This window comes from Maylandia zebra, linkage group LG2 (assembly GCF_041146795.1).
Source record: "Maylandia zebra isolate NMK-2024a linkage group LG2, Mzebra_GT3a, whole genome shotgun sequence".
NCBI lineage: Eukaryota > Metazoa > Chordata > Actinopteri > Cichliformes > Cichlidae > Maylandia > Maylandia zebra.
Genome location: NC_135168.1, coordinates 19277951 through 19303240, shown reverse-complemented (window position 1 = coordinate 19303240; position 25290 = coordinate 19277951). Strand labels below are relative to the sequence as shown.

Genomic DNA, 25290 nt, shown 5'->3' with positions numbered 1-25290 from the left:
TGTCAGCAGCACTGAGAGGTAGGGGATAATACAAATGAAAACAACAGTTCATAAAGGTTATGAAAGAACGTAGCATTGTCTTGCCAGATATATTGCACTTTAACTGCTTTAAACTGTGTTGTATCCCTGTTTTATTTTTCTTCCTGTAGGCATGTACCATGTTCCAGTTCTGCTTTTCCTTCACACTGTGCATTATTGAGTTGCCACCCCAGCCACGTGGTCCAATCAGGGTGCCCCAGCTCACTATCTCACCTACCTAAAGAAGCAGCTAAGCTGTTAGCTATGGTGCTTGTGATTTTATTTTAGCACCTTGTTGCTGCTCTCTATTTTTAATTAGAGGTCTGTACCTTGTTTTACATTTGCTGCAGTGGTATTCTTTTTTTGTGAGTCATTAACGTAGCAAACTTGTAGGTGTGGGCTGAAATCCTTGACTCCCACCTTTTATGTGCTGGTTTGCTTTACAGACTGAAAGGTTCTTTCTTGCACCTGTGAAGAGCCTCTCTGGCCAAGCCTCAAGCCTAGATTACACCTTCCACCATACCATGGATCCTGAAGGTTTGTCTAATTAGACACATTTTGGTTGTAGGAGTGCTGCCTTAAGTGCTTTTGGTTTGTCACTGTAGTTTAGGTATGTTACCTTGTTTGTTGGTTGTTATTAAATCACAGATAAAGGAGACGGAACCTGCAAAGAACTCAAAGTCAGTAAAAAAATGTTTTATTTATTTAATTATTTTTTGTAAAATTTTGTTTGCATATAATACTTGTGAATAGTTTGTGTGTTGGGAAGCAATTTTCTAGGGTTTTCTTAAAAGTCTTATTTCATTGTATTTACTACCCGGTAGTACTTGGCCTGCACCACTACACTAGCTCGAGTGTCTGTCCCCCTTCCTTCTTGCACATCATGGTATGTTCCTAGTCCGTCTTTGCATATCACTGGCTACATGGTGTGCTTATGAAAATGAAGTCCCGCCCTGGCTTACGTGGTTTTCCAGCAGGGCAGAGAATAGCTGTTTGCTAAAACGAATTGGCACTTAGAGCTAGCTTGTTCACAAACAACACATCACTAATTTGGTCTGGAGTTTGGACTCATTTGTTGACTGATGTTTTAGTTCCTGTCTTGAGTTTTACTGTCACCCTGCGATGTTATTGATTGTTTACACCTGTGTCTCATTTCCCAGATGTTTTCACTTCCCTGATCAGCCATGTGTTTATAAATTGTCCTGTCTTCCCCTCATCCTTTGTCACAGAGCCTGTTATGGTTGTCTTTTGTTGGTTTCCCCATTTGTGGTCATCTGTAATAGGCAATCTTTCTTTAGGCTCATGAATGAAATTCATCTTTTTCACATTTTGTAGTTTTGTTGTGGACTCTGTTCTTCCAGTCTAACAAATGCCAAGTCTGCCTCCAGGCTTCTGCATTTGGGTCCAAACTTTGCACTTGTACGGTATGTTATGGCAGTTTCTTTTGATCAAGATTCACTTGCATCACCATCCTTGTATCATTTTGAACAGCAGTGGCAATTTATAAGAATTAGTAATGATGCAGATAAGAGGGAAAGTTCAGATCTAAGTCTCATTCTTTTCTGCTTGCTTCACCCATGACTACCCATAATACCTAAAAATGAAGAGCTGACTCCTCACTTAGAGACATCTTTTGATTACACTGACGATATTGAATTTTCAGTTATTTATTTGAATTATAACAGCATAATGAAGAGGAGGAAAATTAATGATAAGGACCACCTTTAGCTCAGAGTATCAATTTTCTTGCATGCATAATTAAATCAATTCCCTATAGAGCATGCTCACTCTATACAGAGGCACAAAGATATGATTGAAGGGAAAATGGGAAATGAATGTAGCAAGACTCTGAAAATGCATGTTGTCACCTCAGAAGGGTCCCCAGTGGTGCTGTGTAATATTTTGTCATCTTTAATGAAAGTCACCGCTTGCCGATGAAATGGCAGAAATGGGACAAAGTCATTGACTTTGTGAGTGATGAGTCATATATGCTAAGACTGGAGAGAATTTATTTAATTGAAGGAAATATTCAGTGAGGTCACAGTTCACAGCTGGGTTTTTTGTGTTTTGTTTTGTTAGTTGCAGATGTGTATTTGACTGTGTCAAACAGGATTTTGCTATAGGATAACTGGACAAACTTCAGTCAGTCAGATATTTTCATATTTCAATTTTTCCTTCAAATTAAGACATTTTGTGTGTCTGCAGCCACCTAGAAATCTTCTAATGTCTGGCCAATTTCATTTTCCAATTTTTGTTTTTATTTTACAAAACCAGCCTAGATGCTGGTTAAAAATTTAATAAAAATACTTTTGTCATCATTATATAGTTATACACAAATTCCTTGATTCTCTGAAAATGATTATTTGGAATAACATACTGCGTCAAAGGTTTCTCATACTGACTGCAGTATCAAATATGTTCTGTTCTAAATGTTGAGGAATAATAATTATGCCAGCTACCCCAATAACAAGCAACTACTACTGCTACTACCACTTCTAGCGGGTTCTCTCAATATAAAATAAAAACATATTTAGATACTGAGGACTTTTGATGATGTCCTACCTAAAGGGAGAAGATGTTGGAGATTTATTTTGAGACTGTCCTTGTCATAAAATCACTGTTTCTTTAGATACTTTTAGTCTAGTTTCATTAATGTCACATGATAAAGGGAACTACATTTCAAAAAGAATATGTACACAAGATCTGATTTAAATGGAGACATACGATGAGACAGAGTGAAGAGGTGGAGGAGCCAGGAAAGTAACAGAAAGAAAACATGCCAGCTGACTGCATCAGTTAAGCTCATGTGGTCAGACATGAGCATGTAAGATGGTTCATAGCATAACGTGTAACATCTTGACTTCAATAATGAAGCAGTCTGTCTTTTCATAAATTAAATGTCCTTTCATCATCTTGTTTTTGTATTTATTTATTTTTTAATTGAGATTTTTCTTTGGACACAGACTACATAACTTTTTTTTTTTCATGTGAGATCCATTCAACCAGTGCTTAATCCCCCATTCCTTTCATGCATAGCGAGAAAGATCATTTGAAAAATAGCATTCAATTAACAATTAAATTCTTTGTCGAAGGGCATCCTGATGGTAGCTATTCACTGAAAATTTCTCTTTTAATTTCGACATGTCACTAGAATTTTGTTACAAGAGCCTAAAATCTCAAGGCTGTTGCTCAAAAAAAAAAGAGAAACTATATCAAAAAACACTGTATGGAAAAGCATGTGTGTGCCCTAAATCAGTCAGTTACCAGAACATTAATGCAGTGAAGATTAATGCAGTCATCAGAGGGACAAAGAAACTCAATAGTGAATATTTAAAAGCTGTGTGCAGGTGCTCTGTGGTCCAGCTTGGGGTTTGATTGGCGGGATTATTACTCAGGTGTGTGAGTCAGTGATACATGAAGGACAGCAAAGCCTCAGTCTTACCCTCCTTTGATGTGCACAGCAAAAGGCTCATTAACTTCAGTCACATACCGCCAAAGCTGTGATGATTAGCATCATACTATTATCCACACCTGAGGCCCAGATGGCTAAAAAGTGTCAAACTTTCTCGCTTCCAACTCTTGACCTCCTCATCAGCATTCTCAAAGCTTGCCGGTGTTCTCTCTTCCCCCGCCACTTCCTAACAGACAACCCTGGAAGGTCACCCAAGAAGTTCATGTTCATCATCTGTTGATGTGATAAAGGTTAATAAAAAAATAAAAAATAAAAATGTGCTACTACGAAGGCATTCAGGTCGAGCTGGCTCTCTTGGGGCTTCTGTTTTGTATTCCATTAAGGCACTTTAATTTTCTTTGGAATGACATTCAACTTTTGTGTTTTCACTTTCAAACTACCAATTAGTTGAGCCATGTTTGATGTAGGGAGCACGGAGGTATCTCGAAGACTAATTTATGTGCGACAGATTTGCTCTATCAGCTGACATTACTGGTCATGGATGACAACTCGAGTTAATTGAATATTTGGATGTGACAGTCAGGAAAAGAGCATGCGCGGTAAAAATGACACTGCATTTCAGACCGGACCAGAGTCTGTGTATCCTTCTTTCGCTCACTGGCAACTTCATTGGGTATACCTGTTTAACTGTTTGTTAACATATAATGAACCAATCACATTGCAGCAACCCATTTTGGCATGTAGACATGGTCACGAACTAACAGAGCATCAAAATTGGGAAGAAAGGCATGGTTGTTTGTACCAGACAGGCAGGTGTGAGTGTTTCAGAAACTGGTGACCTACTGTGATTTTCTGCACAAAATACACATTGAGCTTAATTCTTTTTGTGGAAATGCATTGTTGATGTCAGAGGTTAGAGAAGAATTCCCAGACTGCTGCGTGCTGACAAAAAGGGCAGCAGTACCGCAAAGACTATGACTTTGAATCTTGATTGTCAAGTCATCCATTTCCATCCCTTAAAGAGATGGGTCACATAGGGATGAGTCATGCACAGAAAAATGAGTTCAGTGTAGTCTAATGGCCTTCATAGTCACCAGATCTCAATCCAATGGATTCTCATGGATGTGCAACCAAAAAATCTGCAGCAACTGTTTGATGCTATTGTTTCAATGTGAACCAAAATCTCTCAGGAGCATTTTTGTTGTTTCACCTTTTTGAATTGATTCTATGAAGATGCATTTCACATGGGTTCTTCCAACCCAGGACTATCAACCTGTAATTGATGAATTGGCCAGTGAAGCTATATCAAAAAAGACTTGCATCTGCCTAAGCTGTTGTGAAAATAGACTCTACAAATAAAGTGCATCTGGAAAGTATTCACTGCTTCACTTGTTCAAAGACAAATTTAATGCCCCAATGAGCACAGTGGCCTAAATTTTGGAACCAACAGGACTGTTCCAAGATCTGGGAGCCCAGACAATCTCAGCAATTGCATTAGAGTGGGCCTTAGTCAGGGTGGTGACCAAAAACTCGATCGTCAAAGGAGCTTGCAAAGAAAAGCGTCTGGACTTCTTTAAGTTGCTTGAAGACGTTTCACCTCTCATCCGAGAAGCTTCTTCAGTTCTAAGGTCAAATGGTGGAGAGTCCCAGATATAAACCTAGTGGGAGTAACCCCCCCACAGAGGGACAAAAGGACCCCCTGATGATCCTCTAATCGCCTGAGCCAAGGTGTGAAACTGGGTGTGGGTCCCAATCAGCCAGAGTTTCGGGTGTGTTCATTGTGAAACCTGGCCCCACCTTATCATGCGAATTCCTGAGGTCAGATGGCCCAGGATGTGAGTGGGCGTTAAGGCGTCTGGGAAGGGATCTCAAAACTGGATTATAGATGGCAGAGAGTTGGTGTCGTAAACCCCCGCCTCTGTTCAAAGATGGTCGCTCACAGTGGACATAGATGGCTTCTTTCACTCCTCTTTCAAACCATCTGTCCTCTCTGTCCAAAATGTGAACATTGGCGTCCTCGAAAGAGTGTCCTTTATCCTTAAGATGCAGATGGACTGCTGAGTCTTGTCCTGTGGAGGTGGCTCTTCTGTGTTGTGCCATGCACTTGTGAAGTGGCTGTTTGGTCTCTCCAATGTAGAGGTCTGAGCATTCCTCGCTGCACTGCGCTTTTCTTTGCAAGCTCCTTTGACTACGATGACCTGGATGACTGAGAACCTTCACAGACAAAAACTCGATCATTCTGTCAGAGCTTCAGGACTGCTCTACGAAGAGATGAACCTCCCAGAAGGACAACCATTTGTTTCTTTTCTTCAGACTAGAGAATTTAGACGATCGAACTCTTTAGCCTTAATGCCAATTGTCATGTCTGGAGGAAACCAGGCACCTGGCCAATAACATCCATACAGTGAAACATGGTGGTGACAGCACAATCCTGTGGGGATGTTTTTCAGCAGCAAATCTGGGAGACTAGTCGGGGTCAAGGAAAAGTTGAATGCAGCAACATATAGAGACATCCTTGATGATAACCTGCTCCAGAGTGATTTGGATCTCAGACTGCAGTTAAGGTTCATCTTCCTATAGGACAGCGACCCTAAGCACAGGCCAAGATAACAAAGGAGCAACTTTGGGAGCAAACTCTTAATGTCCTTAAATGGCTTAGACAGAGCCCATAGTTTGAACCCAATTGAACATCTCTGGCTGTGCATCAACACTCTCCATCCAACCTGATTGAGGTAGAGAAGTTCTGCAAAAGGAGAATCTGCTCAAAATAGGGTTTGATGGCTTCCGAGCATGGACAGCTCTCTTTAACTCACACCACAGATTTTCAATAATATTCAGGTCTGGGGACTGAGATGGCCATTCCAGAACGTTGTACTTGTTCCTCTGCATGAATGCCTTAGTGGATTTTTGAGCAGTGTTTCGGGCCGTTGTCTTGTGGAAAGACCCAGCCCCGGCGCAGTTTCAGCTTTGTCACTGATTCCTGGACACTGGTCTCCAGAATCTGCTGATACTGAGTGGAATCCATGTGTCCCTCAACTTTGACAAGATTCCCAGTCCCTGCACTGGCCACAAAGCCCCACAGCATGATGGAACCACCACCATATTTTACTGTAGGTAGCAGGTGTTCTTCTTTGAATGCTATGTTCTTTTTCCTCCATGCATAGCGCCCCTTGTTATGCCCAAATAATTCAATTTCAGTTTCATCAGTCCACAGCATCTTATTCCAGAATGAAGCTGGCTTGTCCAAATGTGCTTTAGCAAACCTCAAGCGGCTCTGTTTGTGCTGTGGGCAGAAAAAAGGCTTCCTCTGCATCACTCTCACATACAGCATCTCCTTGCATAAAGTGCGCCGAATGGTTGAACGATGCACAGTGACTCAATCTGCTGCGAGATGCTGTTGTAGGTCTTTGGTGCTGGTCTGTGGGTTGACTCTTACTGTTCTCACCATTCGTCACTTCTGTCTATCCGAGATTTTTCTTGGTCTGCCACTTCGAGCCTTAACTTGAACTGAGCCCGTGGTCTTCCATTTTCTCAATATGTTCCAAACTGTGGAAACAGACAGCTTAAATCTCTTTCTGTATCCTTCCCCTAAACCATGATGGTGAACAATCTTTGTCTTCAGGTCATTTGAGAGTTGTTTTGAGACCCCCATGTTGCTATTCTTCAGAGAAAATTATAAGAAACTTACAATTGACCCCCTTACATACTCTCTTCTCAATATTGGATTCACCTGTGTATGTAGGTCAGGGGTCACTGAGCTTACCAACAGTGTTGGGAAAGTTACTTTTAAAATGTATTCCATTACAGAATACAGAATACATTTTGCGGCATGTATTCTGTAAACGTATTCTGTTACGTTACTCAATGACAGTAACGTATTCTGAATACTTTGGATTACTTAATATATTATCATGCTTTTTACAACAACGTGAATGTACTATTGCTGTGTGATTTATTACTATTACTGAAGGTCCGCGACTCCGAACTGTAGTAAAGGGACCTCTGACTAATATGGCGGGGTCCTTGTCGGCTGGTAGCCGAAAAATAGCTTTACTTTGTTGTGTGGGTCAACTTTTCTTGCGAGAGACAGAGAGAGGCGTTGAAAGACTGCTCCAACGGAACTTATTGTTTTCGGAGGAAAACACGAACACTGTGTACAGTCGAGTCTTAATAGCGTACTTACAACTGGGCTCGTCAGGCACTCTTCTTGGCTGAAGTGGTTATTATTATATTTACATGCTTCCAGCTCCCGTTTTTGCTCGATGACAACTCGTACCTTTCCACTCCCCTTTTTCTCCCTCCTCGCGCTCACAGACACATAACGTGTATGGCAGTCCATTCTCCCTGCAACACGGACTACACTGCCCATGATGCTACATTCCTTAGAGCTATGCTTGTAGCATTTTGCCTGTTAGCTTAGCACAACAACAACAACGAAAAGGCGCTCTCTCACCCAGGAAACACACAGTCGCAGAGAGAGAGGGCGTCGCCCCGTAACCATGGCAACCGTAACGCTGCCGCCTGGAACAAAAGAACGTAGCTGTCAAACAAAACCCAAACAGTCCTGACCCGCGACAATATGAAACAGGAAAGTACCGCAGTGTAATCCATTTATTTCAACAAAGTAACTGTATTCTGAATACCACCTTTTTAAACGGTAACTGTAACGGAATACAGTTACTCATATTTTGTATTTTAAATACGTAACGGCGGTACATGTATTCCGTTACTCCCCAACACTGCTTACCAAGCCAATTTGAGTTCCAATAATTAGTTCTACAGGTTTTGAAATCAATAAAATGACAACAGTGCCCAAATTTATGCACCTGCCTGATTTTGTTTAAACAATTATTGCACACTTTCTGTAAATCCAATAAACTTCATTTCACTTCACAAATATCACTGTGTGTCTCCTATATGATATATTTAACTGACATTTTTTATTGTAACAACCAACGATTTATACAGGAAAATGACTATTAATAAGGTTAATAACTTTTGCATCCCACTGTATTCAAAAAGACTTGAGGCTGTAATTACTGTTAAACTGTTTTGTTTTGTTTTCTTGAGAAATTTTAGTGTCCATTACAGTAACTGCACATTATGGCGCAAGTTAATATCAACAGTCTCCCTAATAATTCTGTAACACAGCCCAGACAAGTAAGAGTCTCATTTTATTTTTTTTTTTTCATTACCTGTGATGTGAAAATATCAGATTTCCACACACATAAATAACGAGTATGCCATTGAAAAAATTCCAGTCCATCACCGAGCATCTCTCTTGCTGGGCTGCAAAAAGCACTGTTAACTGAAGAGTAAACCTCTCATGAGAACAGTGAGGGAGGTTCTGACAGCATTCTGGCTTCACTAACATTCAGCACCAGAGCTGCGAGCACTGAAGCACAAACAGGGAAGCGTCACAGTTTTGTGCACTGACGCCCTGCACTGCATTTCTATCCCCCCTTACTCTTCAAGTTACACTTTGTTTTACATCTAGGTTCTTTAAAGTCAGTTTGTCAAACTTCACAGCTGCCGTGTTGTGCTCCTGTATTAAGTGGTAAGCCATTATCTCAAATCTGCAGATTGTTCTAATGCCATGTTTCAACACTGTACAGGAAGTTGTGTCTCTACTGTTTATAATTTCCTCCATTAATGATGGAGTTACTCAAAGTATTGCATAACATTAATTTGTGCTGTACATAATTACTCACAGGATAAAGTATAGTTATTACACTACTTGTTTTATTACCTTTGCATTACTGACGTAGCATGACCTAAAATGCATTGTGACATAATTATCAGTTAACAGTTAAACTGTAGTGCTGTGTTGAAAGCTAAATGTTAATATTAATGTAAACTTAAATTAGTAAAAGGTAAGTTAAGCTGAGCCGTTATAGTCAGGATCTTCAAGCATAACTGCTTTCTGTTTTTGTTTCTATTCATAGTTATTATGGTGTCATTAAAGTATGGCTCCTTAGCTGTGGCGTCTTGTTTGCTCATCAATCAAATTTCTTGAACTTTGAAGATCTGGACCATCATTCATCTCAAATAGTTATAAAAAGTGTATATTTTTACCCACCAGTGGTGTAAAATAATCATGAATAAAGCAGTTATAATGGCTATTTAGGAGGATCTACATTTAGCAAATACAGGCATGTTTTTCTCCTAGTTATATCAATGCTAAATGTCCAAATAAAGAAAAAGATTAGTAAAAATATGATTTTAACTTCTCTCCTTTTAATTAAGCTTTCATAGCAAATGATGAATATTTGGGCAGTCACATGTTTCTGTATTTAATTTAATGCTTCGCAGGTTTTAATAGTCTAATATAAAGATGCAATGATGGCGCTGGGACACTGGACTTTGGATCAATACTCTGGTGCCGGCGGAAAACTTAATGGGGATCTCAAACTGAGGCCAGAATTTCATTTTACATCTCAGAGACTTTTCTCATGAATTTTTGCAAATATACTCATACATCAGCTTTATTTTAGTTTTCTTTTTTTCTTAAGTAGAGTTAGTGTCTCTGGTGAGGGAGACAGACAACAAATCAAAATTCCCGACATTTCTATTCCACCTTAAATTCAACACTAACTGTGCCTGGCATGGTACACGCTGCTGTCAGCTTGAGCCCTGAGCTTCATGGGTAATGTGAGTGTGTGGCTCCAGGAAAGCTGGAGCTGGAAAGCTGCTGAGTAAGGTGGTCTTCACTCACCAAGACATTTTAGAAATGCTTCTTTGTGCCTTCACTGTTTCCTGAATCCCCACTAGTCATCGCCTCAAAGATAAGCTGGACGTTTTGGTTTTTTTCTCTATTCTTTTGGACATTTTGGTCTTCCCATCAAACTGTGATACAAAAGAAGGAAAGGAGGCATCTCTGCCTCAGGGCACAGAAGTATAAAAATGTAATGAGGTGTGAAAACAGATAAATCAAAATTAGCTCTCCTGGGTTCTCCCTTAAAAAGGATGAATCTGATCAGCCTGCCTCAAACTTTCCCAAAGTAATGCATGAACTCATGGGCTTTCAAAGAGCCTAAGTTTTTCTGGAAGACTAGTCCAACACTGCTGTCTTCCAAATAATGCTCAAAAGTGGATTTGAATCGGGAGTTACAGCACATCAGTAGTAGAGATGGCACGATACCACTTTTTTATGTCCGATACCGATACCGATATCATAAATTTGGATATCTGCCGATACCGATATAGTGTTTTTTAATCAACAAAACTGTTTTTTAAATATCTTGCTGCATTTTGTATAAGTTCATACTCAAGTTTAAAACAACAACTACACTAAAGCTATTCTGTTATACCTGTATGCAAAAAAAAAATTTCATAGTTCAGCAATACTGATCAATCTAATAAACTTAAACCTACACCATCCTCCCTATTCTGGTATTTTAAAGAGTACTTAGCGTAAATATTAAGCAACCTAACTAATAGGGTTCCAACTCCCAGCAACAACAAAAATAAATAAATAAAAAATAGGGAACCACCCCTCACGCTCCACCTCATGATGCTTAATCGACGTAATCAACCTTAATTTGATGCAGTGTGAAAAAAAAAAAATGCACAGAAATCAATTATTTTTCAAGAAATATTAAATAGATTCAACATCTTTCTTCAACAAAATTGCAGACTGCACAGATGGTACCTTCCCAAAGGAAAAAGTACTATAGCTTACTAGGGTGTATGTATGTGTGTATGTATATATATATATATATATATATATATATATATATATATATATATATATATATATATATACACACACATATATATATATATACACACATATATATATATATATATATATATATATGTGTGTGTATATATATATATATATATATATATATATATATATGTGTGTGTATATATATATATATATATATATATATATATATATATATATATATATATACACATATATATATATATATATATATATATATATACACATATATATATATATATATATATATATATATATATATACACATATATATATATATATATATATATATATATACACATATATATATATATATATATATATATATATATATATATATATATATATATATATATATATATATATATATATATATATATATATATATATATATATATATATGTATATTAGACTTAATAGTTACTATATACAGTAATTGACTTCTATTCATTTTACATCAAATTAAAACTTTGGGTGTCAGATAATTATTTATTAAAAGCTAGACATTTTAAATGAGAATAAGAAAGAAAAGTATGTCTTTGTGCCCCCTTTTCCCTGTTCATGCCCTATCGGCCCCCCTGGCTAAACTTTGCTAGATCCGCCCCTGCACAGTTACCAGCTGTCAGCTACGTAGAAAAGATCCTCGAGTAGAAAGTAATAATAAATAAATTCTAACAACAGCTGATCAAGCTTAAACGTGCTGCTGTTGTTCAGCCGCTGGTTTCCTCTTTCTGGTGCAAAGTGGGCCAAAAGCAAACTAGAGACACGGACTCGCAACAGAAAAGCCGATCAGCTGATCGTTAAGCAGTTTCATGATTGAAGTAGCAGCAGGAGAGGCAGTCGTTTGTTAAGCTTAACGCAGGAATGCTTTACAAACATTCAGAGATGGACTTACACACTTGCTTTACTTCTCTCGGGATAACTTTGTCAGAGATGAAATGCCGGGTTGCTAGCGAAGCTCCACATGCTATCCAGACCACCGACAGGTCCCGCATGCCACAGCCGCTCTATCACGTGATGCATACTGCTCCGACGTGCTAACGTTCTGAGGTGAGTTACGGCGTGTTGCAAGTTTTGTGAGGTGCTTTTGTGATATTTAATGGATCGGATTACATTTTTTATTTTTCTCCGATATCCGATCCAGTAATTTAGGTCAGTATCGGACCGATACCGATACGTAATATCGGATCGGTCCATCTCTAATCAGTAGTCACAGTGCCTGTCAACAGCCATCACAAAGCCCGGGGGGAAGGGCAATATAAGAAGAGCTGAGTGTTGACGTATTTCGAGCCTTAATTTACGCACACTGGCATGTTTATTACTGGTACTCAAAGTGTGGCTGCATTAGATACCTGGCTTCTCAATCTTTTATATTTCACTTCTGCATTATAGACATTATAGCATATTTAGAGTACAGAAGTTGATGCAACATGCTTTAGAGACAGAAAGATTTACATTAAAAGTCTCCAAAAAAACAGTTTCAAAATGTCAGCTGTAATGTGTGGAGTTGTTTGGGTTTTTTTCCTGTATTGACTAATTATTGTGGAAAGTATAAATAACAGTGATGTAGTGCTCATTAAAATGTGTTCAGGTTGTAGCTCCGGAGGTAGAGCAGATCAGCCACTAATAAGAAGGTTGGTGGTTCTGTCCCTGGCTGCTCCAGTCTGTATGCCAAATATCCTCGGCCAAGATAATAACCCCAAGTTTCTCTCCGATGCATCCATAGGAGTGTGATGCCTGTGAATGTTAAAAAGCATTTTAACATAGAAAAAAGTGCTTGTATGCTTGTGAATCAGATATGTTGGAAAAAAGTGCTTTGACTGTTCGGAGTAGAAAAGTGCTGCGTAAGATCCAGTCCATTAACCAGTCTACATAATGATGATTCATGTCATCAATCATGACACATTGCATAACCTGCCTTTAAAGGTTAAAAGGTATCAACAATACTATTTACTTAGTACAGGATTGAAACCAAAATTTGCAGAATTGCTCACCACTACCCTAAATTAATATTTGCAAACTAAGCTGAAAGCAGGACTACCTGTTCTGTTTGAGCTCTGAACATAACAACAACAACAACAACAACTGAGGAATAATGTCGATGCTGATGGAGGCAATGGAAAGAGTGTGCTGGAAGATGCACAATAAAGACACAAAACTATCATTGAAATGCCACAAACTGTGAAGAACAATGTCTCCCAGCCAACAAAAAAACTTTTTTTTTCTTTAAAATATTTAATTATGATGTTAATAGCTAACACATTAGCTATTATTTTGCGTTGTGCATTTGATGGAATCACAGCAAATGAATGTGGCCAGTTTTTTACTTCACATCAATCTCTGCTCTCTGGCATTCTATCCATAGTGTTCTGTGTTCAAATCCCGCTCACAGCTCCCCCAATTATATTACTCTTCCTAAATCCCTGACTCAAAGAAACATAACATAAGATGCCACAATGCTGTTGCAGTTAAACACACTTTTAATAGTAGAAATATAATTACTACTAAAGAACAACATAAGGAAGGCAGATGGGAGCCCTAACAAAAAAATAAAAATAAATAAAAATGAAACGGGTGAGGAAGAACTTGGACTAACCATTCAATGGCCAACAGTTTCAGACTTAGTGGTAACTCCCTGATGTTAGGATTATATATTTTTAAAAGCAGGAAGATATTTAATCAAACATAAACTAGAATTTCTTTATCAAATGGCCAGAAATTACAATAAAATGCATAGACCACTGCTAACAAAAATAAGTTTTTAACAGAGCAGGTGATTTTCAGTATAGCATTCCTAACCAAAGTAGTTTTGTTCCGTTTTCCAATATTTCCAATAATTACCAATATTATCAGCCCCCTGAAAAGCTGCCATTTTTATTGAGCCATAGCACAAAAAAATAATGATGTTCTTTAACTTTAACGAACCAAAGAACAGCATCCCCCACAGTAACGGTGGTGGTGGGAGTATTATACTGTGGGGACTTCAGTAAGTCTGGAACTGGAAATCTCGTCAAGATGGGAAGAATCATGAAGAAAAGACGTGAAGATTTTGAAAGAAAACTTCAAGCAGTGAGCAGCAAAACTGGGTTAGGGGATTATGTTGTCTTCCAAAACAACGATGCCAAAAATATGTTGCTTCTGGTGAAGAACTACCTCCAAAGGTCCAAAGTGAACTTTACTGACTGGCACGCACAAAACCCTGAATTGAATCCTCTGAAAATCTGTGGGCTGAACTAAAGACCAAGGTCCATATTAGAAGACCATCAAATCTCAGAATCAGAAAGACTTTATTTATCCCCAAAGGGCAATTAAGATACAGCAGAGCAGCATGACGTTGGAGATAAGGACAGGGCATAAACAGGCCTGAGGAGCCTGAGACATTCCAAAAGAAAAATAGGCTGCAATTTCTAAGGAGATGTACATGACACTATTACTATCAGGGGAGCTAATATTTATGCACACAGAACACGTTTTTTCACAATAACCAAAAAATACCAGGGTCAAAGTTTAAAAAAAAAAGTAAGCTTTGAAAATAAAAATCAAGGATGTTTAAACAGTTTGGAAAAGCTCTTAAAAATCCCAGAGGCTCTGTGTTTTAAAAAAAAAAAAAAAATGGGGAAAACCCTTTCAGAATGTGAAGAATTTAGTTTTTCAATTTAAAATGACTCATGAAGATTTAAATGGGGAAAATATGTATTTGACTAGATATCGTTTACCAGGTCAGGGCCTGCTACACATGAGATCTAAAGACATGCAATTTGTCAGGTCTCATTTCTTCAAATGTGCTGTCAGCTACAGCTTGTGGAGGAATAATCATATCTCCTTAAGATGGCAAGCTGGCTCGTATCCCTGTGTGATAGGCTCATAGTGAGTTGATGTATTGGTTCTCTTCAGTTGCAGCTTGCATCTATGTTTGTATCAATGACGCTGCTGGAATTGCTGTCTGTTTTATTGCTCTCTGACAGATGTGCTTGTGGTTGTGTTTGTATCTGCTGGCTGCTGTGGGAAAAGAAGATGAAGAAACATAGCACGTAGTTACAGAAGGTAACAACAGTACAAGATTATTCACTTCCTGTGGATGAAACTTTATCACACGAGCTGTTTAATTGGATTTTTCTGTTTGTACTATAAACTCTTCAGTAGACAGGAAGATGACAAATCAAACCTATGAGATGTGTAGAAGCATCAGAAAAGACCCACAAATTGCTAATTTCCCCTTGTGTCTATAAATCTTTTTTTTTTTTTTTTTTTTTAAGGTGACCTTTTTCAGGTAAATTTAGCATCAACCCAGGAACATCTGGGAGAAGGTAATGTTACATACTAACACAGTTTATCTGTCCAGGGAAAATTGCACTAAACATCTGAGATATGTGCTCCACTGCTTCAGGTCAGCAGCTTTTTTTTATACCTTTGCCTGCATGCTTGGCCCTGGAGGCAAAGGCTACCTAACCTTTCCAGCATGGGACTCACATGGGATTTGTAGTCTGTTGCCCTGAGGCCTAGATACAAAGATAAGAAAATTATACTTTTCTTGACTAGGGATGCCTTGGAACACATTTTTCTTGCTTCCAGTGCATTAAATTTGTATCCTGTTTTACATCTATATGCTTATTTAGTGTAATCACAGCCTGAAGAAGAAACACCATCCACAGGGATATTTTGTTGTTTTATTGCAGTGGATAGCTCAGCATGTTCTTTCTGTTTTTGGGAGAAGGATATGACAAGAGTCAGCTACAGCTATAAGGAATGTAAAAATATTTTATTGTAGTTAGTCCTAATTGTATCTTGCTGTTGTCCCTTTTATGATCTGTGTCTCATAACAACAAACGCGTGTCATGATTGCGAGTTTTTGATTTTCCCATGCTTGGTGAATGAAGTGCCTCTGTGTACTGGGTCAGTGCAATCACAGATGACTGATGAATGAGCTGCTTTAAAAACAGTACCTGATTCTCTTGGAGATGAGGCACTGGTGCTGCTGTAATGTGGTTAAACTTCCAAAATGTCTTCATCTGGATGTGGAAGCTTACTCCCTTCTTGAATATTGACTCTAAAATATTTTATTCTGTGAGAGCTTTTGTCATTTTCTTGCTCCAGACTCCAGGCTACATGAAAACTATTAAATTGTCCTCATGCCTTTGTCCTTATCCAACCAATTTAGCATTGTTACTACTGTGTGCTGTGAAAGCATTGTCTTGGGGCAAACACCCTAGTGAATTGATTTATGGGCCTCTGCTTCTCAATTCTCGTCCAGCTGTCAGGAGGAGTGAAGCAAAAATTACACCCAGTAATGGAAATTAACTTTTATTTATCTTGCTCTCTCCCCCAGAAGTTATCTTCACCAAGCAGGGGCTGTAGGAGGCTCAGCCTGAGTGAATGACTTGTTAAAGCCATCAGCAACACTTTACAAGAACTATCTTAGATGAATTGGTAATTAGACTTAAGTAAAGAGTGTTCCTATACTGCGTCATATCCATGACATACAATGCTGTGCATAATTACTAAAAGCAAACAATGAATTAAGAACCTCTCCAAAAATAAAATAAATTAAGACGGTATACATTTAACAGCATGTGTGCAGTAGCCACAGCCATCTCGTCTGGGATTCATGTAGGCAAAGCAGCAGTCGATCCTGGAAATCTGAGTTGGAGTAGGGCATGAGTATGGTTAAGGAACAAATAAAAAGGTACCTCAGAGGGGATATCGGTCCTATTTTCATCTGTTTTAAGCTCCCAGACCCAAGATTAAGTTTTCACAGGTGGTTAGGTCTGCTGTGAGCTTCTGACTGGAATCAAAAATAGGGTCTTCTCCTAAAGATTAAGCATAACCCTCAACACTAAGCGTCACATTGACACAGTAACATACATCAATTTCTATGGTCTAATCTGTCGGCAGGGGTCTACAATATCCAACTCAGTCTACCTTTGGAAAATCAAGACAGTCAGTCACACCACCAGTCTGCACTAAAGGCTCTCACTTAATGCCCCAGTTCAAGCAAAGAGAGTCTAGGTTCCACCTCTCACACGCCCATTTAAAGCTATTACAAATCTCAAAGCATTCTCTAATTATAGATTGTGTTGTACTCCAAATGTATTTAGAATACAATAGAAACAGTGGAGGATCTATTACCACTGACCTGTGAAAATAAGACAGAAACAAGAGCAACTCAAAAAGGAAAAAGAAAAAAATTCTCATTTTTGGAATGGAAGGAAGATTCAACCTGCTAAAATTTACAGAAACATTTATTTCACCGCACAACAAGAATCTTCAAAACCAATTTTGATCCAATTTTATTTATTTATTTTTTTCCTGGAGATGTTAATATAGTTGCCTAATGCTGAACCACCAACAAAAAACAAAGTAAAAAGAAAGAGGTATGCTTTCCTTTCAAACTTTAATTACATGTTGAAGTGATTCATTGAATATTTTTTATTATTCATAGAATATATAAATATGTTTTCAAACCTAAGGGCAAATGAATGATTTGCTGCTACATTTGTGAATTTCTGCAGTTTCAAAGATGAAACTGCGAGGCTAAACACTTAGCTGTTACAATGAGTAGGAGAAGCTCCATATGCAAATTTATACAGTGAACAAGTGACTGGGGAGGGACCATGTTTATCAGTTTCTCACATCTACTTCCCAAGGCAATAAGTGGCGTGCCGGTGGCTTGTAGAAACATAATTACAGCCCTGATGCATGTGCTTAAATGCTCCTCCTCCTCCAACTTCACAAGTTCAGCCTTACAGGACTGCAACTAATTTGAACAGAGCCAATCATACTGGTGCAACATTCATCTCCAATAGTTTTTTTTTTTCTCCCTGAAATGGAATTAACAGCTTTACGCAATTCCCTCCCCCTATTGCTCATGCATACAAATGAAGCACGTGCCATGGTCATTCACCAACTAAACCAACAGCACTCACTTTTCACTGCCTTTGTTGAAAGAACTGTGCATAAACATAACTTTTTTATGATCATGATGATTAAAATAATGATATGGTCTCAGGGTTCTGTGGCGTGTTTGAGTTTGGATTCTTGTTTCAGCATGAGGATTAAGGCTACTCTTTTATTTTGGTCTACTTTATCAAGTCTTGATTGACACTGTCTTTGAGAATCTCATCAGGGATTTCTACAGGAATAGTCACTTAGCTCCTGACCAACTTAAAGGTCAGCTGTATTGTAAAGGTAGCATAAAAAGGGTTGTAATTGGAACCACTACGGTTTGAATCCTTGGATGAACTGATACGTGCAGAAGCTGTGAGTCACTCTCCCGAGAGAGTAAAGCTCTGGATGCTCACTAAAAGAGATGAGAAAACCAAACCTTTGTTCTGTCTCTTGTTTGTTTGAAAGCTAGTCATTTTTTTCGTGTCAGTGGGATTCCCAGTCTTGCAATTTATGACATTAAGATTCAAAGTGCTCTTTCAAGCAATTGCCATTTCAAAAGCATGTTTGCCAGACAAACTGGCAATCTAAACATGGATCTTACAAAAGACTGAACAATATACTGATGGCAGTGCCTGTGTTAAATACGTTGGTCGTCATATAAAGTAAACCTCCTGTGACACTCCTGATGCCTGGCAAAGCATTCTGCTCATCACTCTTGCTCTGCAAATTTAAACAGTGTGTTTGGGTTTCGACCGCTGTGTGATTGGTACAGTAAAAAAAGACAAATACACTCATTTACATTAGCATTCAGCTGATAAATGATTCAGTGCATTTACGTTCAGCCTTCCTGCTTAGCAAAAAAAAACACCATCGGTGTAATGAAATGCAAAATGTGGTGCCATATGGGGACCTAATGCCATGTAAATACAAAAGAACTGACGCAAATAGGTTTGTCCAAGTAAAGAAGATACTTTGCATGCATGCTTTTGAAGTAGAGAACTGTGAGGCTTTGAATAAATGGCCTGAAGGTGCACCTATAATAAATCCACCATACATAGTAAACAGGTAAAATCTTTAAACTAAGTAATCAGAAAAATGTGAGCCAGAGGCTACAGATGGGATAGCAGAGGCAGGATACGAGTGTTCACCCTAATAATTCTACCACCAAGCTTCTAGGATAGCATTACATTTGTGCACAGAGATGCTTTTGTCTCAGCCATAATAGGTGAATATGTTGCATTTGAGGTTTGAGAGAGCATGCAATAATATTTTCTATGCTTGGGCCCATTTTTAAGAGTCAGCACACCTGGTAGGGAACTCTCTCTGATGACGCCACAAACCTTTGAAGTCCGATATTTGATGCAACAGTAGCCCAAAGCTTAAAGAACCACAACAAGAGGTCTACTGTGCTTACCCTGAGAGCTGTATCATGGTAAACTCCATTCTGTCAGTCTAGTAAAAGACACAGACACCACAGTAATTGGGGCAAAAATAGGTTTCCTGGTATGTGCTTTACAGCTCGCTTCTCATTTCCCCATGCTGAAAAAAAAAAATCACGGCAGAGGCAACCAAAATAATCCAATCAAGTCGTTTCCATGGATTTAATTTACTGTTAATTGCCTTGCTTGCGCTTGGAGGTCACTCGCCACATTGCAGAGCTGGTCAAGGTGGCTGTCGCCTACATCTCTATAATAGCCACAATTCCCTACAGGATTACCAGCGGCGGTACGGTCAGATTCTATGCACTGCTGAAGCCATTACCCTCAGTCGACCAACCGATCCCTGCAACATGTCAAATGTTATTATTGCGCTATGCTGCAGCCATTTAGCAGCACTTGTGTGTGCTATTGGTGTTTGAGCACACATCTATGTTTGCTGACTGCTGCCAAACCGTAACCTTTTTCTTTTTTTGACCCATTTTAGCCTAACAAGAGAAAGATCCATGGTTCAAGACAAATCCCCTTTGGAGTTGTCAGGAAGGCCATCAGGGCAAAAAAAACCACTGCCAAATTAACATGTGGAGCTATCCACTGTGGAGACGCCTTGCAAACAAGGCAAAGTAGCTTATTTAAGCTTCTGATAAGCAAAGAGCTGAGACGGGTTTTACATAAGCTTTTACTTTTAAGGTCTTCTGTTTGGATGCATTTAGCGGTGAAGCAATGAAAGCATTTTTAAATTTCACAATTAAAGGTTAATCAGCAGCAACAGCACTGATAGTTCCCCCTCCTAAAGAGTTGTTCCTTTTTCTTCATCATTCAACCACCTCCCTGTTTTTTCCTCAGTGTGTATGTTTTGTTTGAAGCCACAGCTGCTTTTATAGATTCTCCTCTGCAGGGGGATGAAAAAAGTGGGGCAGCAAGAAGTAGAAATTGTACTGAATGGGGTGCGCTGTCTGAGCTGTATGCAGATGAAAGTAACAGCTCAGGAGGAATATATTCATGAAGAAGTCTTGAATGAAAAACCCCTAAAAAGAAACAAGAGTGCAGAGAGAGAGCTTCAGAGCAGCAGATGGTGTACCTCCGTGTATTTACATATGAAGACCACATTCATTCCGAGACGTATTATGTTGTAAAATAGCTGAAATCCTACCTTGAACTCTCTGTTCTGTATTAAATGAGTGTTACAACATCTTATGTATTGATTTCTACATTTACCAAGCTTGAGGTTTTACTTTAACCAAAGTGTGCTATTGGATTCAGCCTGTTTTAAATGTTCATATCAAATAAGATACAAACCCTGACATTGGCTGAAAATCACTGAAATTTAAGCTTTTTTTTCTCTAGTGGGAAACCTTCACATGGAATTAAGTCTATAAATTATTTCAGGAAGGATTGTGTAGCAGACCTTTTTGTTTTCTCTAATTTTTTGTCTAAACGTTTAAAAAAATGTGGGTCAGACCAGGTTTGGGAGGATGAGCATGTATGTATATTTTTGTGCTTCATGTCAATTAGAGGAGAAGGCTCCAAAGTGTAGTGATTTACACATCTGCCAAATTTGAAGAGGGAGATTTGCCAACCATCCCAAATCAAACATGCAGAGCAACCTCCTGTGGTGATGCCTTATGAAAAAAGGAGCCATCAAAAGTTACTTTATCATAGCAGACTAGATCAGCAGCAGGCGCGAACATCCCCTTTTCATGGTTTACGTTTCCACACAGCGCCTACATGCACTTTCTCCTGCAGGAAAGAGCATTCAGTGTTGTTTTACACAACAAACAAGCAGATAGCCAAGCTCGGGATCTTCCTACAAATGGCTAAATGGGTAAAGGCTCTATCAACCCTCCTCAAAATAGCGTGTGTGTGTGTGTGTGTGTGTGTGTGTGTGTGTGTGTGTGTGTGTGTGTGTGTGTGTGTGTGTGTGTGTGTGTGTGTGTATATATATATATAATCTCTGAAAAGACATTTTGGTGTTGAACAGTGATATTGAAATATGCTTCCACTGCCTCGTGTGATGTATTCAGAAAAAAAAAAGAATTGGACTAAAAATATTTTATTTTCCAGTACGTACCTAAAAGCTGCTCCACTGATAGCCGAGGACCATGAAGCATAGACCCAGACACATTATGTTCTTGCCAAACAGTGTTCTGCCTTTTGGCCACCTCCATGCTGAGAGTGTTCTTCTCCGCAGAGCTGCCTGCTTCTGCCCACAACATGTAAGTGGGACAACAACCACGCTGCTAGATGATGCTGTTTTAATTTGGTGAGGATGTAAATATAGAGTTACAGAAACAAAACTGTTACACTTTTATCTGGGTATAATTAAGGCACATTAAATGACATTTTAAATTCCAAATCACTAAATCAGGGTTGTAAAGAAAGCTTTTTTTTTTTTTTTTTTTTTTACATGATCCTGAAACACCTACAGCACTGGACTTTAATCTAGTCTCTGTTTAGTTGCTAGTCTTATTTCTTTGAGGTAAAGGAGGGGATAACTCTTCCTAATGAATGAATAAGAAATGTAGGGAATATGTCACAAGAAACTATTTCAAACACTGTGTGATGCTTATAGTACAAATGCTCACAAATCAATAGGCATCACTGTCTGTTATTTGATGGAAATAACAGCAGATATTAATTATTAGGTAGAAAACTGCTGATGGATGAGTGACGACAAAAACAATGAGAACAAAACGGCTCATTTTCAAAGACAAAAGACCAAGAAAAATGAGACTTTGAACCAACACTGAACACACATACACAAACCACAACTTAAACAAGGCCTGGCTAGCATTGTATAGGTCACTCTGGCAAAAATACCTCCAGCACAGCAGAGGCGTGGTTAGCTGGCAGGGTCATAGGACACCCGGGGTGTCCTCTGGTGCCTGGCAGAGTCTGTACACTCAGGGATGTGATGATTTTGGAGGCTGCGTAACGTCTTGGGCCATTTGTCATGTTCTTTGAACTAAACTTGAGCCTATTTTAATTTTCTTATGCACTGTGATGTTGTACATTGCAGAATAAACTAGCTAATCCTCTTGGTGGAGGTTGTCCGTATGTGAGGTCTGTTTGGATGAGTGGTACACATCAATCTAATACCCAGATAGATCACAGTATCAAGTGTGTTCCAGCAGAAACTTGCACCGGAATGAAGTAATCAGTGCTATTTACGTCACCCATCTGTGGTTTTATTGGTTGGTGTATTCAAATCAAAATATCCACCTGCTTTTATTTTGCACATATTGCAGTATTTCCCCACAGTCACACAAAAACGTAATTCTCAGAGGGGGAGTTGGTTCTAAGACCACGACAAGGGATCATCTGCAACCCCACAAATTTCCCAGGGGGCTTCAGCTGAATTGAAGACATGATTGATTGACTGTTTATGGTCATGAATTCACTGAGGAACAGAAATGGTATGCATGTTTGTGCTATTTATTTATGGATTTTTCCCCACTGTGACACTGGGGATATGTTTATGATGTTACCTGAACCACTGAAGCGTGAGCTGCATTACAATGATGACTTAAAGTTTTAAATTTACTACTAAATCTTTAAAAAATGTTAAGATGCTGTTTTCTGGGTAACATTTTTAAGAAATTGGTTTAAGATAAAGTCTTGTTTCATCGTAAATTGACTGAAAAAAAATTTCTGCAATTTCTTTTCAGGCTGCTTAATGAGTTCCTTGAGAGCGTCCACATGTGTGCATCTCAGTCCACTGTTTTTAGTGTAACAAAGCCATATAGCTACAAAAGATCACAGAGGAAGAGTGATGATACCAGGATGAGTTTGTGACCGGCAGGTTTTTCACCTTTCCTCTGTGTGGCAATTATTAACAGGTACAAACACATTTATCTTCAGAAAGGGGAAAAACTGAAACACTTTTTCTTCCAAGATATTGACCTCCTTGGCCTCAAGGAAATATCTCAGAGTCAGTTCAGTTTTTCATTATTAGTAAGAGTGCTTTAAGAGTTTGGCTGACTTTCTTTCCACACCACTTGGGAAAGAAGCCAAAATCCATTTTAAGCCATTTTAAGAAAATAGGTCCAATTAGAGGGCCCCTATGAATAATTTATTAGAAGTTTTCTGCTTTTGTTTGTAATACTTAAGTTTCAAGTAATATATCTAATTGATGGGCATTTTAACCTGTCTTTTCATGTATCCCAGATGTCAATTCTCCAGCCATTTTCTTAGCACTTGGGGTCTCTAAGATGGGAGACAGGGAGAAAACATCAAAGACCACAAGCCAGGCTGCCTTTGGGGCTTTCCCAAAGAAAAGGCCCACCATCTTCAAGGAGAGAGCAGGAAGAGGGAGATGAAAGAAGTGCCGGGGTGTGCGGAGCCATTTCAACTTTTGACTTTGTAGCCAGGAGGGAGGGACATTACCTGAGAGGGGGAAGTGTTGTCACAGTGTTTTAAGTGTTTTGGTTTAGCAGAGCACACATATGTGCAGGTAAAAATAAGCAACCACCTACAGAAAAAGTACCTTAATGGTGGGATGTGCCATGAACTGCTTAAGCAAAGTATCATCAGCTGTGAAGCAGCAAATCAAAAACAGAGTAAGTGCTCTGCTTCCTTTTGAACAACAGGGAGAGAGTCAATGTTGACACAGAGATTGGTACAAAGGAGCTGATTCTGAAATATTCATGTCATGTCAGATAAAAAGGTACACGTGGGAAGAATTGCCCCAGATATGATTTATCACACATTTTAGTAGATATTTTAGACGCTGCCCTAAAAACACTGATGACTGATGATCACTGTCATATCCAAATGTCAAATTTCAACATTTCATAAACCCATGTGATGTATTACTCAAAATGTATGTTAAAGTAGCTTGACATAGTTACAGCAGGAATCGGTTATGCCTCAGAGGGCAAAGACGTAATGAATTGTTCAAAATAAATAAAGGTGAGAGACAATGAGCGCTGCTATATGAGTGTGCATTTGTTAAGGTATGAAGCTTTACTCCAGGTAATAATTAAGTGGAGTTTTTTTGTTTGTTTTTTTTTAATCAACAATAACGCATTTTTATTATTTTGAGTACAGGCTCAAACATCATGTCTGAGAGAACGGGGTGAGAAAAGATTTCTCATTCATTTCACTTCCTGCGTTTTAAAGAGAAATGTTTTTGTCTCTGGGAGATTTTCAGTTTGACTCTAATTTGAAGACCTCTGTCGCCTGAGACAAATTAAACGAGTGCTACTCCAAAACTGTTCCAAAGCTTCTGCAACATTTAGCCTGGATATTTCTAATGAAGCCTGTGCCACTGGTTGCTTTATCGATCCGTTCGGTGCAACTAGACTGCTCAATATTAACGATAACAGTGCAGCGTTTGAGTTATTTCACAGCCTCACTCAAATGGAACATTTAAAGAACTTGTACTGTTCCAACTCGTGGCTGATTTCAGGAAAACTGAAGGACTTATAACAAGTGCACTTCTCTCCAAGGTAACCTCTTATGCATTCGCTGTAGATAAAAGATTCTGTCAGCAGTGTTGAATACGGCTCGCTCATTCACTGAAAATTCTCGTCTCCAAAGCCTCACATGCTCTTCAAGTGGCTTTTTGGGAACGTGTTAATGGATTTGTCTTGATGTACGCTCAATCATCCAGGCAAGGAAATCCTAAAAATTAAATTCTGCTCATCTGGACGTAAAGTTTTCAGTGGAAGAAACGTTTCGTCACTCATCCAAGTGACTTCTTCAGTCTCAGTCTGATGAGTTTTTGAATTCATCAAACTAAAGAGGAGAAGCAGTATTGTGTAACAGAACCTGGGCTACATTTATAACACACATCTTCAGGTTTAAAT

The 25290-nt window shown here is 38.7% G+C and overlaps 1 long non-coding RNA gene across 1 annotated transcript; it reads left to right on the top strand.

Moving 5' to 3' along the window:
* Window positions 1–249: 249 nt before the first annotated feature.
* Window positions 250–24395, top strand: LOC101470093 (uncharacterized). Its single transcript, XR_191755.3, has 4 exons — window positions 250–339; window positions 465–555; window positions 23149–23319; window positions 23648–24395. It is a non-coding gene; the product is annotated as an uncharacterized LOC101470093 (long non-coding RNA).
* Window positions 24396–25290: the final 895 nt, after the last annotated feature.